At 47.5% G+C, this 14810-nt stretch overlaps 1 long non-coding RNA gene across 2 annotated transcripts in view; it reads left to right on the forward strand.

Annotated features, from left to right (window-relative positions):
* Window positions 1–587: 587 nt before the first annotated feature.
* Window positions 588–14810, forward strand: part of LOC114009084 (uncharacterized) — a 29698-nt gene continuing 15475 nt past the window's right edge. The window contains exons 1-3 of one of the 2 annotated variants that reach the window (XR_003550559.1): window positions 588–1246; window positions 9335–9427; window positions 11940–12031. This is a non-coding gene — a long non-coding RNA (uncharacterized LOC114009084). The remainder of the gene's footprint in view (window positions 1247–9334; window positions 9428–11939; window positions 12032–14810) is intronic. The other variant, XR_003550558.1, reaches the window with a different exon arrangement.

The raw sequence follows: 14810 nt of genomic DNA on the forward strand, positions 1-14810 counted from the left end.
CAGCAGGTGTACTGTACTGTCGGGCAGGTCTTCTCACCACCACGCCTTCCTAGTGGCCCGATAGGGCCTTGGAACCCCGGAGTCCTGTCCTCCAGCCTCGTAGCCTTCTGAGTCCAGGGGAGATGACTCATTCTAAATCTCTCCCCGGCATTGGCATGTTGCCTGGTAGCCCTATCTGGCAGAGGCTCAGGCCTGGGACAGATGATCTGGGCCATCAGAAACTCAAGAAACAGTCACAAGCCAGGGGAGCAGGGTGCAGGGGGGCCAGGGGGCCAGTGCTGGAACCCCCTTCGTAGCCCTATCTGGCAGAGGCTCAGGCCTGGGACAGATGATCTGGGCCATCAGAAACTCAAGAAACAGTCACAAGCCAGGGGAGCAGGGTGCAGGGGGGCCAGTGCTGGTACCCCCTTCCTGCCAGCGTGTCCCCACAGCTCCCCTGAAAACAGGAGCTCCAACTTAGCCTTCTTGGGTTACTAGGCGGGGCCAGTGCTGGCCCTGGGGATAATTTATTCAATTCTTCTTGACTTGTTGACTTCACATGGGACCAATGGACAGAATGTCCCCTGGAAGCAGCCCAGAGTTGGCTCCCCGCTGCTCACCTCCAAGGGCAAGCTGATCTGCACTGTCAGTCTGTCCGAGTCCAGCTGGATGGGGCTAAGGCTACAAAATGGCCCCGGAGAATAGAGCGCTGCAATGGCTGGCTGGGTCTGCCCGCCCTCCCACCTCTGTGTGGGGAGGAGGATCCACACTGGGTGGCTCCTCAGGACAAGGCCGGAAGGAAATGGGAATAAGGGCGGATGCAGGCAGAGATGGGCCCCAGAGAGATGCAAAAAGTGACAGAGCTTCTGTTTCCTACCATATTTGCTTAATCTTATGAATTCTGGTAAGTGGTTATAAATCGTTAGACCCGATCTAAGCAAAACGCATTGAAGATCATTTTACTAACAAAATGAAAATGTCTGTTCACGCCGTACAACAAGTAGACCTGGAGTGAATGACAACCTGCTTTGCTCACAATCCACTAGAACCTTCCATCTCTGAGCACAGCAGTGTCAGTGATGCTTCTGGGCCTTCCAGGACCTGCCTTGGCTTTCTGACCTCACCGCCTACACTTTTCCTCCCACCCTGGTGCCAGCCACACGCCTCACCACCGCCGCGACATGGCACACGTGCTTCCCCTGGCTTCTGGCACTTTCTGTTCTCATGTCTGGACTGCTCTCCCCGGTTCATTTCATCACCTGTTCAGGTATTTCTTTAGATGTTACCTTCTTAGTGAGGTCTCCCCACAACACCATGCTTAAAATCACAACCCCGTCCCTGGAAACACACACACACACACACACACACACACCCCCTCACATCTTATCCCTTCCCTGCTCGAGTCTCCTCCATAGCACGTGTTACCATCCGCAACTCTGTGTTTTTCTTATATGCTGTCTCCTCTTCTAGGGTGCAGGCTCTGTGCTGGCAGGGCATTTTCTGTTTTCTTCATCCCCATAACTCCAGCACTGAGACTGTTGCCCAGTACACAGTAGGACCTCAATAAATAATTGAATAATTGGGTGGAATGGCACTGAACCTGGGAAAAGCTGGGAGGTGGAAAGGAGTAATGCAATAGTTTCTCCTTTCATTATGACTCCATAAATGTTATCTAGAGTTAATGAACTAATAAAAGAGGTCTAAGTATGTTATTTAAAATAATAATGAAAACACCTAGATGGTTACAGATTTTAGGGCGGCGAGCCTATTCTGTATGACACTGTATGGTGGATGCGTAACTCATGCATTTAGGAAAGCCCACAGAACTGTATAACATCAGGAGCAAACTTAAAGAAAACCATGGACTTCAGCTAACAGCTGTATCCTCACTGGGCATTTAGTGTAGGCGCCATACTAATGTGGGTGTCAGTCACAGGGAAAACTAGGGAAGGGAGAGACAGGAACTCTGCTTTATCTGCTCAACTCTTCTTTCTTTTTTCTCGCACTCATGATAGAACACACACACGTGCATATAAGAGCAGGAGAGAGAGAAAAAGGAAGGAGAGAGACCAGCATCCACGCAGGATCTGGTCATGCCACCATCTTTCCTCCAATAGGAAGGAATCCATGGGATCTTGGGCACTTGGGTGCTCAGCGTGTTCAAGGGTCACCATGTAGGATCCCTGAGCAGTACATTTAGACTATATCACAGAGCCATGGGACCAGCATAATGGCGTAATGGTTACATCTCTGGACTCCCATGTAGTCAACTGGTTCGAGACCCAGGCCTGAGAGCATAAACTCACACCGGGCATGTGTGCATGTGTGCACGTGTGCCCAAAATCCCAAAAGGAGAATGGAGGAAAAGGGATCGTGGTATAGCCATGCCCCCTGGGGGGTGATTTCTTGCTTTCTTTCTCTCTGTCTCTCTAGTGAGGGCATGCACCCTATGGCAAAAATCTCTCTAAAGAAAAAAGACTACATTACAAAGCCAGCCTGTTCACATTGTCCATAAACCCGAAACTGTTATAAAAATAGAAAATATTGGGGGGCCAGCAGATAGCATGGTGGTTAAGGTGTTGGATTCCCACATGGTTAAGACACTGAACTTCCACCTGACCAACTGCAGTTGCAGTCCTAAACCTGGTGGCTTGCTTTTTCACTTTCTCTCTCTCTCTCTGGTCAAATAAAATAACAACAATAATAAATAAATAAATAAATAAATAAAGTTAATTAAAATAGCTTTTTAAAAATTAAGCATATTAATGAAAAAACAAATATGAACCATTAACAGTGATTCTTCTGGGAAAGATTGGGGAGCAATGATACTTTTATTTATTTATTTATTTATTTTGGAGAAGGTTTTGCTATAGGGCACGTGCACTCGCCAGAAAGACAGAGAGACAAAGAGACAGAAATCGAGAAATCACCCCCCCACGGGGGATGGCCACACTACAATCCTTTCTCCTCCACTCTCCCCTTGGGATCTTGGGCATACATGCACACGTGCCTGGTGTGTTTTAAGCCACTGGGTCCGCTACTCAAACTGCGGTCGACTACATGGGAGTCCAGCGACATAGCCATTACTCCAACTGCTGGTCCTATACTTTTATTTTTTTTCATTGTTCATCTTTTTGTTCTGTTTAAAAAATATATCTTATGCATGCATTGTTTCCCTTAAAAAAAATCTAGTCAAATGCACAAAACATAAACATGTATGCAGAGAAACGGTTAAAAATAATGAAACAGAGCTATAGATCGTCACAGGGAAAGGTGGCTGAAAAACGTGGGCAGCATCTCAAGTTTCCTAGTGCAAGGACCGTAAGTGTGTAGCTGGGCCCAGAGAATGTACTGTTTCTCTCTGGAGGAAATTCCCAGTTAGCTCTGGAATCCAGACGTGTGATGGACAGCATGAGGACGTGGGGACCTCATAGCACACCTCCATGTGGTTTGGATGCCAGACTCATGTATTACACTTTAAAAAAAATAATTAATTGTACTTGTTTATTGATTTTTAATTTGACCACAGAGAAACAGAGAGAAAGAGGGAGGAAGTGAGAAAGCAAGCAAAAAACAAAAACAAAAAACAAAAAACAAAACCTCTACAAAAAAATTTTCTTTTTCTAGAGGGCACATGCATGTGAGAAAGAGAGAAATACAGAGTGAGAAAGCACTTTTCTTGGTGGATGGTCATGCCAAAATCCCTTCTCCTCTTCTCTATCTTCCTTCTTTTGGGATTTTGGGCATGCATGCACACTCACTCAGTGTGTTTTCTCAAGTCGCCATGTCCAGGACTTGAACACTTCTGTGTGGTCATCAACCATGAGATCAGCTGCCTTAACCATGAGGCCATGGTCTAGCCCCCCCCCATACACACGCATATATATATATACACACACACACATATGTATATATATATGATGTATACATACATTTTAAAATGATTTTTAAAGGATTATTTAATTTCATTATTATTATTATCTATTAATTTATTTAATTTGCTAACATACACTCACCAAAAAGAGACAGGGAGAGAGAAAGGAAAGTGAGAAAGCAAGCCATCAGGTCTGGGACTCAGACCACAGCAAGCCATGTGGGAGTCCAACACCTTAACCACTGTGCCACCTACTGGTCCACATATATTTTTAAATAAAATATAAAACACAAGGGCTTGCTTGAGAGCATGGGTTAGAGTAGAGACTTTTTGAATGGCAGCTGCTGGCTTCAGGGCATTTGCAAGATTCCCCACCCTCCAGGGAAACACAGAAATGGGCAGGTTTCCTCCTTGGGTCCCTGGGCATCTGTCCTATTGCCTCTGGCAACCAGAGCTGGATGGCCCCTCTAAGCTGCCTGAGTTTGACTCTCTTGGAGGTGGGAGTGTCCAACATATCAAGCAGCAATCAGCTATGCAGCAGATTCCAGCTGCTGCCCTCTTAATTCCATGTACCCCTGACACCGCCTTCCTGGATCAGGATTCCGGCAGGTCACAGAACTCAGGGATTTTTTAAAAAAGATTTATTTAATTTATATTTTATTATTATTTTTTTAACTATATCTACTATTGTTATTATTTATTATTATCCAATTTTGACCAGAGAGTGACAGAAAGGGAGAGTGAGAAAGTAAGCCACTGGGTCCAGGACTTGAACCGTGGTTAGTCACGTGGGAGTCCAGCGCCTTAACCACCATACCACTTGCTAGCACCTCAGGCACATTTTTTTTTACATTTTTTAAACAATTTTTTTTTGCCATAGTGTGAGTACACTAGCTGGAGAGAGACAGAGAGAGAGGGAAAGTGAGAAATCACACCCCACAAGGTGGATGGCCACACTACTAACTCTTCTCCATTCTCTTGGGATTTGGGGCATGCGCGCACACGTGTCTAGTGTGTCTTTCTTTTTTCTTTTTTTTTTGGAGAGATTTTCGCTATAGGGCACGTGCGCTCGCCAGACAGAGAGAGAGAGACAGAGAGACAGAAACCGAGAAATCACCCCCCAGGGGGGATGGTCACGCTGCAATCCCTTCTCCTGCATTATCATCTCGGGATTTTGGGCACGCACACACACCCGGTGTGAGTTTTAAGCCTCCGGGTCTGGGACGCGAACCGCGGTCGACTATGTGGGAAGCCAGCGACATAGCCATTACGCTAACTGCTGGTTCCCTCTAGTGTGTCTTTCAAGTCCCTGAGTCTGGGACTCCAACTGTGCAGTCAGCCATGTGGGATCCAGTGCCTTAACCGCCTTACCACCTGCTGGTGCAGCTCAGGAAAATTATTATTTATTGGTTTATTAGGAAGGAGACCAGATGAAGAGATGTACGGGCGAGGAGATTTGGAAGGGTACAGAGTGCGGGAGCTTCTGTCCCCAAGGAGTTGGGGTGCGCTACCCTCCTGTACATAGATGTGTTCTTGTTCCCTTTTCTAGAAGCCCCCTTAACTCAGGCCTTATTTTAAGGGAGGCCTCATTACATAGGCGTGATTGATTAAATCACTGGCCATTGGGCATCAGCTCAACCTTTAAGTCCCTGTCCTCTCCCTGGAAGCGGGGTGATGGGTGCTGGAGGTTTGGGGCTGTGAGTTCTAATCCTCTGAGCACAAGGTTGGTTCCCCTGGCAACTAACCCCTCACCCAGTGTTTATCTAGGGATTTTCCCCAAATTACCTTATTAACATAAACTCAGGTGCTGTTGAAAGGGATTCCTTATAACTAAAGGCTTTCCTTTACCCCTCTGGGGCAGTTCCTGATCTGTTTTAACAAAAGATATGCTAAATCACTTAGGAAAGCATAAGGGTTATAGGAGCTGTGAGGCAGGAACCAAAATATCACAGACCCCTAGTCTGGGAAGAGGCTGTGTGGTGTAGATCAGTGGTGTAGACCAGACTGCCAATGTGCAACCGAATCATCTGCAGATTCCGGATCAATAGTCAGACCAGGACCTGAGATTCTGCATTTCTAGAAGCTTCCACCTAACACTGAAGCTTCTAACCCACAGAACATACTCTAGATAGCAAGGGTCTACAGCTGAGGGGCTCAAATGTGGTCCCAGATCATGCAAGTTCTAGGCCCCACCCTAGACCTACCCTGTCAGGAACTTGTGGATTAGGACCCAGCAATCTGCTTTAATGATCCCTCCAGGAGATTGTGCTAGAAAGGGATGCACAACCAAATACATGAAAGCCACCAGGAGTGCAGGGGATGGAACACCCAGCTAGGAGGCAGGGCTGTCTCCCTCTTCTAGCTCCAGCTTAGTAACATCTTGGACTGTCACTCTCCTCTGACCGGAGTTTCCTTACTTGTAAAGTGAAGGCCGTCCAGTGCTATCTTGCACATTTAGTACATATTTTCAAGACAGCTTGGCTAGTTTACAGGGGCTACAGAGCTCCCTGCACACCTGAGGACAGGAGAGCACCGTGACTCTCCCCTCCGAGTCCACATCCTTGGACTCAGATGGCTGCTCTACTACAGGGGCAGGACCGTCGGTCTGTCCGTTGGTCTGTCCGTTGGTCTGTCCGTCTGTCCGTAGTCCTGCTCCTCCCCATCCGTCCCTCCCCTCTGGCGTCTGCACTCACTCTCCAATCCACAGGGGCCCCCTACTCTCCTCTCCCTGGGCCAGGTCAGGGAGACCCACTGCCCCTCCACCACCTCTTCCTCAGTCTTCTCCTGATGGGCTCACACCCCTTTGATGTACAGATCTTTGTTCCTGGGCTTCAGTTTCCCTGCTCTTCCTTTTTCTAAAGGGAAACAGAAGGAAAAAACCAACCAAGGTTTCAAGTCTCTAATGACCCGGGTTTTACAGGCACTGTTGCGACAGGCCTCATGTGGGCAGTAACCCTGCGTCGATGCGCCCAGGCTTGCTGCAGGGCCTGGCCCTCACGCTGGAAATCCCCTCCCACGCTCAGCTCTTTAATCACTTTCCAGCCCAATAACTTTCCTGATTCACCAGGGATCCCTTTCGTCTTGAGAGCGCCCACTGCCCCTCTCTGATGGGGCTGAGTCTGGACTTGAAGGCATTTGATCCCAGCTTGGGTCTGACGGAGATTGGTCTTGTGGGCTCAGAGTTCAGGTTGGGGCCTGCAGAGTTTTCCCTTTTCCCATGCCATCGTGGCATCTGTGTGTTCATGATGTAGCAGCAAAGGGGCTGCCCTGGAATGACCCTCTTCTTCGGGGACTCTGGGCCAGGGGGCAAGGAAGATTGATGGCCAGGAAACTAGTGCCAGTAATAGCTGTGTGACCTTTGACACATCACGTGCTTCCTGTTCCTCAGCTGTCTCTTCTGTCTCTCTCTCTTTATGTATGTATGTATGTATGTATGTATGTATGTATGTATGTATGTATGTATGCTATAGGGTGTGTGTGCTCACCAGAAAGACAGAGAGACGGAAAGTGAGAGGTCATCCCCCAGGGAGCCTGGCCAAGCTGCAATCCCTCCTCTTCTATTTTCCTCTCAGGATCCTGGGCACACAAGCACACATGTACTCACACCTGACATGAGTTTTTAAAACCAAGTTCAAGACTAGAACCGCAGTCAACTATGTGGGAGTCCAGTGAGGTAACCATTACACTATCTGCTGGCTCTTCTCATATATATATATGTATATATGTATTTTTATTTTATTTTTTAGTTTTTGTTATAGGGCATATACATTTGCCTGAAACGGGGTGGGTGGGGGATGTGAGAAATCACCCCTTGTCGGGAATGGTCATGCCATAATCCTTCTCCTCCATTTTCCTCTTGGGATTTTGGGCATGCACACGTGCTTGATGTTATTGTCAACTGCTGGGTCTGCGACTTGAACCACTCAGCTGGCCATGTGGGATCCAATGCCTTAATCTCCACGTCACCTGCTGGCCTCAATAATGTGCTTTTGTTGTAAGGTTTTTGCCACAGGGCACGTGTACTCCCAGAGGAGAGACAGAGACACAGAGAGGAAAACTGAGAAATAACACCCCCTGCCCCAGGGTAGATGGTCACACTGCAATCCTTTTCCCACCCTTCTCTCCTTGGGATTTTGGGCACACATGCACATGGTGTGATTATCAAACTGACGGGCCTAGGACTCCAACTGCTGTGGACTATGTGTGCATCCAGTGCCTCAACCACCATGCCACCTGCCGTACTTCCCCAATAATGTGCTTTTAATGCAAGTAATACTTGAATGCACATTTGTTGCAAAAGATTCAAAACATGATGGTCTCTTTTCCCCACGCTTCTAGTGCCTCCAACCCTCCACACAGCAGTCACTGAGCTGGCATGGTCTTGGTGAGCATCTGTGTTTGTTTTTCACACATTTGCTCCCATTCTCACTGGGAACGTGACGGTTTGGTTGGAGGAATCATAAGTTCTCTTCCAGCTCTGACATTCTCCATATTTGTGACTCTTCACTCTTTCTAAAGAGCAGACATTTCTAGGACCCTCCTAAAACTACAGGGGGCAGGACAAGAGAGCAGACAAGATGAGCATTCCTGGGACCAGTAGTTGGTGTAATGGCTATGTCGCTGGACTCCCATGTAGTTGACCATGGTTTGAGTCCTGGACCCGGTGGCTTAAACTCACGCCGGGCGTGTGTTCATGTGTGCCCCAGATCCCGAGAGGAGAATGAAGGAGAAGGGATTGCGGTGTGGCCAACCCCACTGGGGGGGTGATTTCTTGCTTTCTGTCACTCTGTCTCTGTCTTTCTGGTGAGCGCACACACCCTATGGCAAAAAAAAAAAAAAAAAAAAAAAAAAAACTCTCAAAAATAAAAAAAAGGATGAGCATTCCTTCCAGGTGAGAGTATTCGGACCTTTTCTCCCTGCTTGCCTCTGGTTTTCGAATGTCTCCTGGTGGGAATTGTGAATTGCCATGAGTATTACTAAGAGGCTCCATGCTGTGTCACTGTTGAGATCAGGTGCAGGAGCCTGTCCCAGCCTGAGTCTGGAGTCAAAGAGATGTGGAGCGCACACCCCCTATGGGAAAAAAAAAAAAAAAAAAAAAAAAAAAAAACTCTCAAAAATAAAAAAAAGGATGAGCATTCCTTCCAGGTGAGAGTATTCGGACCTTTTCTCCCTGCTTGCCTCTGGTTTTCGAATGTCTCCTGGTGGGAATTGTGAATTGCCATGAGTATTACTAAGAGGCTCCATGCTGTGTCACTGTTGAGATCAGGTGCAGGAGCCTGTCCCAGCCTGAGTCTGGAGTCAAAGAGAAATTAACCGGACGTTCAAGGCAGAGAGGTGTGTGGAGGGGCCAAAGGAGGCTCATGGTGTTGTTCATGGAAAGGAACTTCGGATAAGTCCTACCATGTGTGAATCAAGTGTTGTGTGAGTCAGGCCCTGGGCTAGGCTCTCATGGTGAATCATGAATCAAAATTCTCTTAATAGGGACTGGCAAAATGGGGAGGTGGAGTTCACATCCTCAGAAAATTGAACTTTCTTCAGCAAGGAGATGTTCCTGTCTACTGGAGAGTCCCAGAGGTAAGCATTGGCTCTTGGACAGGGCAGGAGGCTGGTTTTGCAGAAACGTGGTCTCCCAGTGCCAGGCCCAATCTGCCTGAGGTGATAGCCCCACATCACAAGGAACAAGTGTGTGCACCAGTCAGGATGGGCTAGGTTCTGCTGCACTAACAAACTTCCCCCAAACCCAAGCGCTTGACACAGTACCATAGGCACAGCTTAGGCTGGCAGGGGAGGGTCTGCTCACTGTGGGTCACACAGATCCAGGCTGACAGAGGTTCCATCTTGACACCTGTTTCCAACTTCTCTGCAACAGGAAAACTGACATGAGGACTTAGACGGTGGCTGTTACTGCTGCAGCTTCTTTTTTTAGAGAGATTTTTGCTATAGGGCACATAAACTTGCTGGAGAGACAGAGAGAGGTAAAGAAAGAAATAGTGAGAAATGACTGCAGGGGGAATGGCCATGCCACAATCCCTTCTCTTCCATTCTCCTCTTGGGATTTTGGGTATGAACAAACATGAGTTTGAAGTCACCAGGTCTGGGACTTGAACCGTAGTTGGCACTGTGGGAGTCCAGCGTCTTAACCACTATGCCGCCTGCTGGCCCTGACAGTGGCTTATTTTTTTGTTCTTGTTATAAGGTGTGCGTTCTCACTGGGGAGCGATGAGGAAGGGAGGGAGAATGAGAAATCACCCCCTGGGGGCAGTTTGCCATGCTGCAACCCCTCCTCCTCCATTCTCCACTTGGGATTTTGGGCATGCATGCACATGTGCCCAGCATGATTTTCAAGTCACTGGGTTCAGGACTTGATCCATGCAGTCAGTCGTATGGGATCTAGCCACCTTACCCACCATGCTACCTGCTGACTCGACAGTGGCTCTTAAAGGGTTCTGATCAGAAGTGACATGGTTCATTTCTGATCTCAATCTAGATGCCAGAGCAGGTGACATAGCCACATTTAACTTCAAGGAGGAGGAGAAACACAAGTTTTCTGAGTGCAGAAGATGGGAGATACCTAAATAGCCCTAAAGGACAACAGCGTGGCTGCCATGATGCTGGTGGGTGGCTCAGAAGGCAGGACACCTCTTCACTCTTCCATAGAGAACAAGCCAAGGGTCAAGTCCTTGAACCCTCTGATGGAGCCAGGCTGAGATGAAGAGATTGGAAATGTAGAGAGATCCGAGGTAGCTGCTTCAGAAAAAGTTCCCCCTGGCTTGCCCAGGCATGGAAGATGCACGCTAAGGGATTTACTCACGATCATCTGCTTCCTGAATTTTCATGGCCTTTGGGATGAGTCTTCTTAGACCCATAAACTCAGCATCAGAGTTGGGTGGGTCCCAGGATCAGCAGCATCAGCACCACCACCTCTGGGAGCTGGTGAGAGGAGGCCTGATCTCAGGCCCCACCCACAACTACTGAACTCGAATCTGCATTTTAACAAGATCCTCGAGATTGGATGCCCATTAGAGCTTGAGAAGCACTTCCCTAGAACTAATTTAGGCCAACATTTCACAAATGAGAGAGGCCGACACCCTCAGGGAAGGAGGCCGGCCCAAAGTCACACAGCTAAATCCCAATCCTGGCTCTACCCCTTGCCAGGGCCTCTGAGTAAGTTTAAATCTCAGTCTCCTCTCCTATGAAAAAGAGATGATATGATCACCTCCTAGGGCTCAGAGGGGAACCGAGTATGGCAACATCTAGACCCTGAGTGCCAGGCACACAGCATGCCCGCGATCGGTAAATGGCAGCTACTGCACTAGTCCTAGCTCGTTGTTCCAATGCTGCTCTCTGACCCCGTGGCACATGGCAGTTTCTTGTACAGATGGAGTGTCAGAGACAGGAGAACAGAGATAGGGTTGTTGCAGGCTGGCTTCTGTGATGGTATTGTGGACAGAAGTCTGACTACTTTTCCTATTTTTCCAAAATCTTTGCAAAAGAGACTGGGGAAGTCATGCCACAAATGTGAACAGACCATTTATCCTCTATTAACAGAATTCTTCCTACCTCCTGTTCCTAGCACAGTAGGCATAGTATCTTTGAGATGTATATTTCAACCGATTACAGTATATTCTTTTGCTTATCTCTTCCCAAGACACAGATCTTCCCTTCCAATCACCAACCTAAGAATTGTAGAACCCACCTATAACCTACAAGCGCCCCCCCTTCTACATTTCCCACCTTTTTTGGGCCAGACCAATGGAAAATTTTTTCACTAAATGTTGTCTGTCAATCTCAAAAACAAATAAAAGGAACCTCTGTACATGATCACCCCGAGAAAGGCATGTATGCCTCTTCTCCGGGCCTAGGTCACTCATATTTGGCTTTGAAATAAACCACATTAATTATTAATTTTTCAGTTTGTTATTTTTCCATCGACAGTATCCAGGTTCTCGGGGTTTCAGACAAAAAAATGGAACAAAACACGCCAGTAGTAAAAGGAAGAGGTAGTTTACTTTGTTTAAAAAAAATAATAAACCAGTCAATTTAATAGAGTTTTAATAGAGCAAATCTTAACACAATTTAAATCAAGCAGCTGTCCCTGGACTTCCAGACAACTCCGGCCAGCCCTGTGGTCAACTTGGCATTTAAGTCGGAAAAACAGGAAAGTATCGTACAAAAAAGGTAAGTGAGGGAGTGAGGTGGAGAAATCATTGGTTATATTCTGAAGTTTGTCTGCATTAACATGGTTTAAAAGGCGGGATGCCTGTGATTGACTGAAGCCTAGCTGCTGTGATTGGCTGCAACTTAGCAACCAGCTCAGAAAAACAGCCCAACATATATGATTTTGGCTTATCCACAGGAGTCAAAGTATGGGAGTACAACGGCTGTTGTAGGCCAAAATAGTTTAACAATTTGTTTTGTTTTAAGAGAGATTTTTGTTATAGGGCATGTGGGCTTGTCAGAGAGACAGAGAAAGATAGAAAGCAGGAAATCACTCCCCGGGGGGAGGGGGAATGACCATGCTCCAATCCCTTCTCCTCCATTCTCCTCTCAGGATTGTGAGCATTTATGCACATGTGCCCAGCGTGAGTTTTAAGCCTCTGGGTCCAGGACTTGAACCACAGTGGGTCATGTGGGAGTCCAGCGACATAACCATTATGCCATCTGCTGGTCCCAAAACTGTAGTTAAGCAAAAGTGAAAGTACACTCTTAAGAGGTAGGAGCAGGCACGAACGAACAGAAAAAGTGGCTGCATTCATTTATTTTAATTCAACCAGAGGGAGAAAGAGACAGGGAAAGTGGGAAAACAACCCACCAGGTGTGGGACTTGAACCGTGTCAGCCATGTAGGAGTGTCCAGCGCCTTAACCACCATGCCACCTGCTGGTCCCAGAGAGTTATAATTTTTTCTTTCTTCTTTTTTTAAAGAGGTTTTTGCTATAGGGCATGTGCACTCACCAGAAAGACAGAGAGAGACAAAGAGAAGGAAAGCAAGAAATCACCCCCTCAGGAGGGATGGCCACACCACAATCCCTTCTTCTCCATTCTCCTCTCGGGATCTTGGGCATGCATGCACTCGCACCCGGCCCAAGTTTAAGCCACCGGGTCCAGGACTCGAACTGCAATCGGCCCTGTGGGAATGTCCAGCATTTTAACCACCATGCCACCTGCTGGTCCCCCTGCCCTGATTGGTTCTATCTAGCCACATGGGCAGATGCTGCAGCCTTTGGCCTGTTTCCATCTGCTGGCTTTCCCCTGCCTCAGGACCTCGACCACATTGCCTGGTCTAGGCATTCATGGCCTTCTCTGCCATTTGACCTTGAGCTGGTGCCTAATTATTCTCTGGTTTGGGACTTCAACTGATCATTCGCATTAAAGGAAAACTTCAAGAACCAGCAGATGGTTACAATGGACTCCCACGTAGTTGCCCCCCAGACCCAATGGCTTAAAACTCATGCTGGGGCATATGTGTGCATGCCCAGAATCCTGAGAGGAGAGTGGGGAAGGGATTGTGGCGTAGCCATCCCCTCAGAGGGTGACTTCTCACTTTCTGTCTCTGTCTCTCTGGCACACACATGCACTCTATAGCAAAAATCTGTCTTAAAGAAAAGAAAAACTTCAGACAATGTAATTTAGTGGAGTTTAACTGAGCAAAGATAAACATAATTCAAAGTGTGGGCCCTGGAATGGCCAAGGGGATTCCAGTAGCCTCGTGGTCAGGGATACTTATGATCCAGAATAGGAAAGTGACTACAAAAACGGAAGTGGGGGGATGAGCTAGAGAAATAATTAGATTGGTTACATCTTGAAGTTTGTGTTGACACAGTTTAAAAGGCAGGATGTCTATGATCCCCTGAAACCTAGCTGCTGTGATGGGCTCTAACTCAGGGACTAATCAAAGAAGTAAACTTCTAAGTGAGGCTGCAGTTTGCTTATGGAAGTCAAAGCAGGAGTATGGAGGCTTTCTCAAGTCAATATCCTTTTTTTTTTGAGAGAGAGATTTTTTGGTATGGGGCATGCACACTCACTGGAGAGACAGAAAGTGAGAGATCACCTCCCCCCAGGGGTATGGCCACACCGCAATCCCTTTTCTATTCTCCTCTTGGGATCTTGGGCACGCATGCACGTGCATCCAGCGAGTTTCTTTCTTTCTTTCTTAAGAATTATATTATTTACCTTTACTTATTTACTTATTTTAATTTGACAAGAGAGGAACAGAGCGAGAGTGAGAGCAAGAGAGAAAGTGAGAAAGCAAGCCACCAGGTCCAGGACTCAAACTGCAGTCAGTCATGTGGGAGTCCAATGCCCCTAACCACCATGGCACCTGCTCCCCACCCCCTTTAGATTTAAGTCACCAGGTCTGGGACTCAAACCACCGTTGGTAGACTAGGTGGGATTCCACTGATGTGACCACTACGCCATCTGCTGGTCCCGAGCCAAGAGACTTTAACATTTGTCATGTGTATAGTAGCGCCTATCTCACAGGGTTCTTGTGGAGGATGACGAGTTAATAACACATTGACAGTCCGTGGCACACACGCATAGGAAGAGCACCGATGGATAAACGATGTTTCTGAAATGTCCACAAGAGGGCAGCTAGGGTGGAGGCAGCTGGTCCAAGCTCACTGAGCCACTGCCTCTCTGGTCTGCTCATTTCCTCATTGGGCTACCCAGAAAAAAAAATGCCCAGAAGGCCTGGGCAGGAGAGGGGCAACCTAGGGGGTGTGCACTGTCTCCAGATCTTAGATTAGACCTGTTCTGGATGACTCAAGGGGGCAGAAGTAGGATAGTCCAGGGAGTCTTCGCTGACCACTGGAACTGTCCAGACGCAGCTGACCTGGCGGGGGAGAGGGGGGCTGCTGAGCTGCCCACCAGGTGGGGAAGCTGCCTGAACTGGAGTTTCAGAATCTCCTGTGGAGCTTTTTTTTTTTTTTTTTGGATTTCTTTCTTCTTTTGGTTGT

The sequence above is a fragment of the Tupaia chinensis genome, unplaced genomic scaffold (genome assembly GCF_000334495.1).
Source record: "Tupaia chinensis unplaced genomic scaffold, TupChi_1.0 Scaffold000453_2, whole genome shotgun sequence".
In the NCBI taxonomy this organism is placed as follows: domain Eukaryota; kingdom Metazoa; phylum Chordata; class Mammalia; order Scandentia; family Tupaiidae; genus Tupaia; species Tupaia belangeri.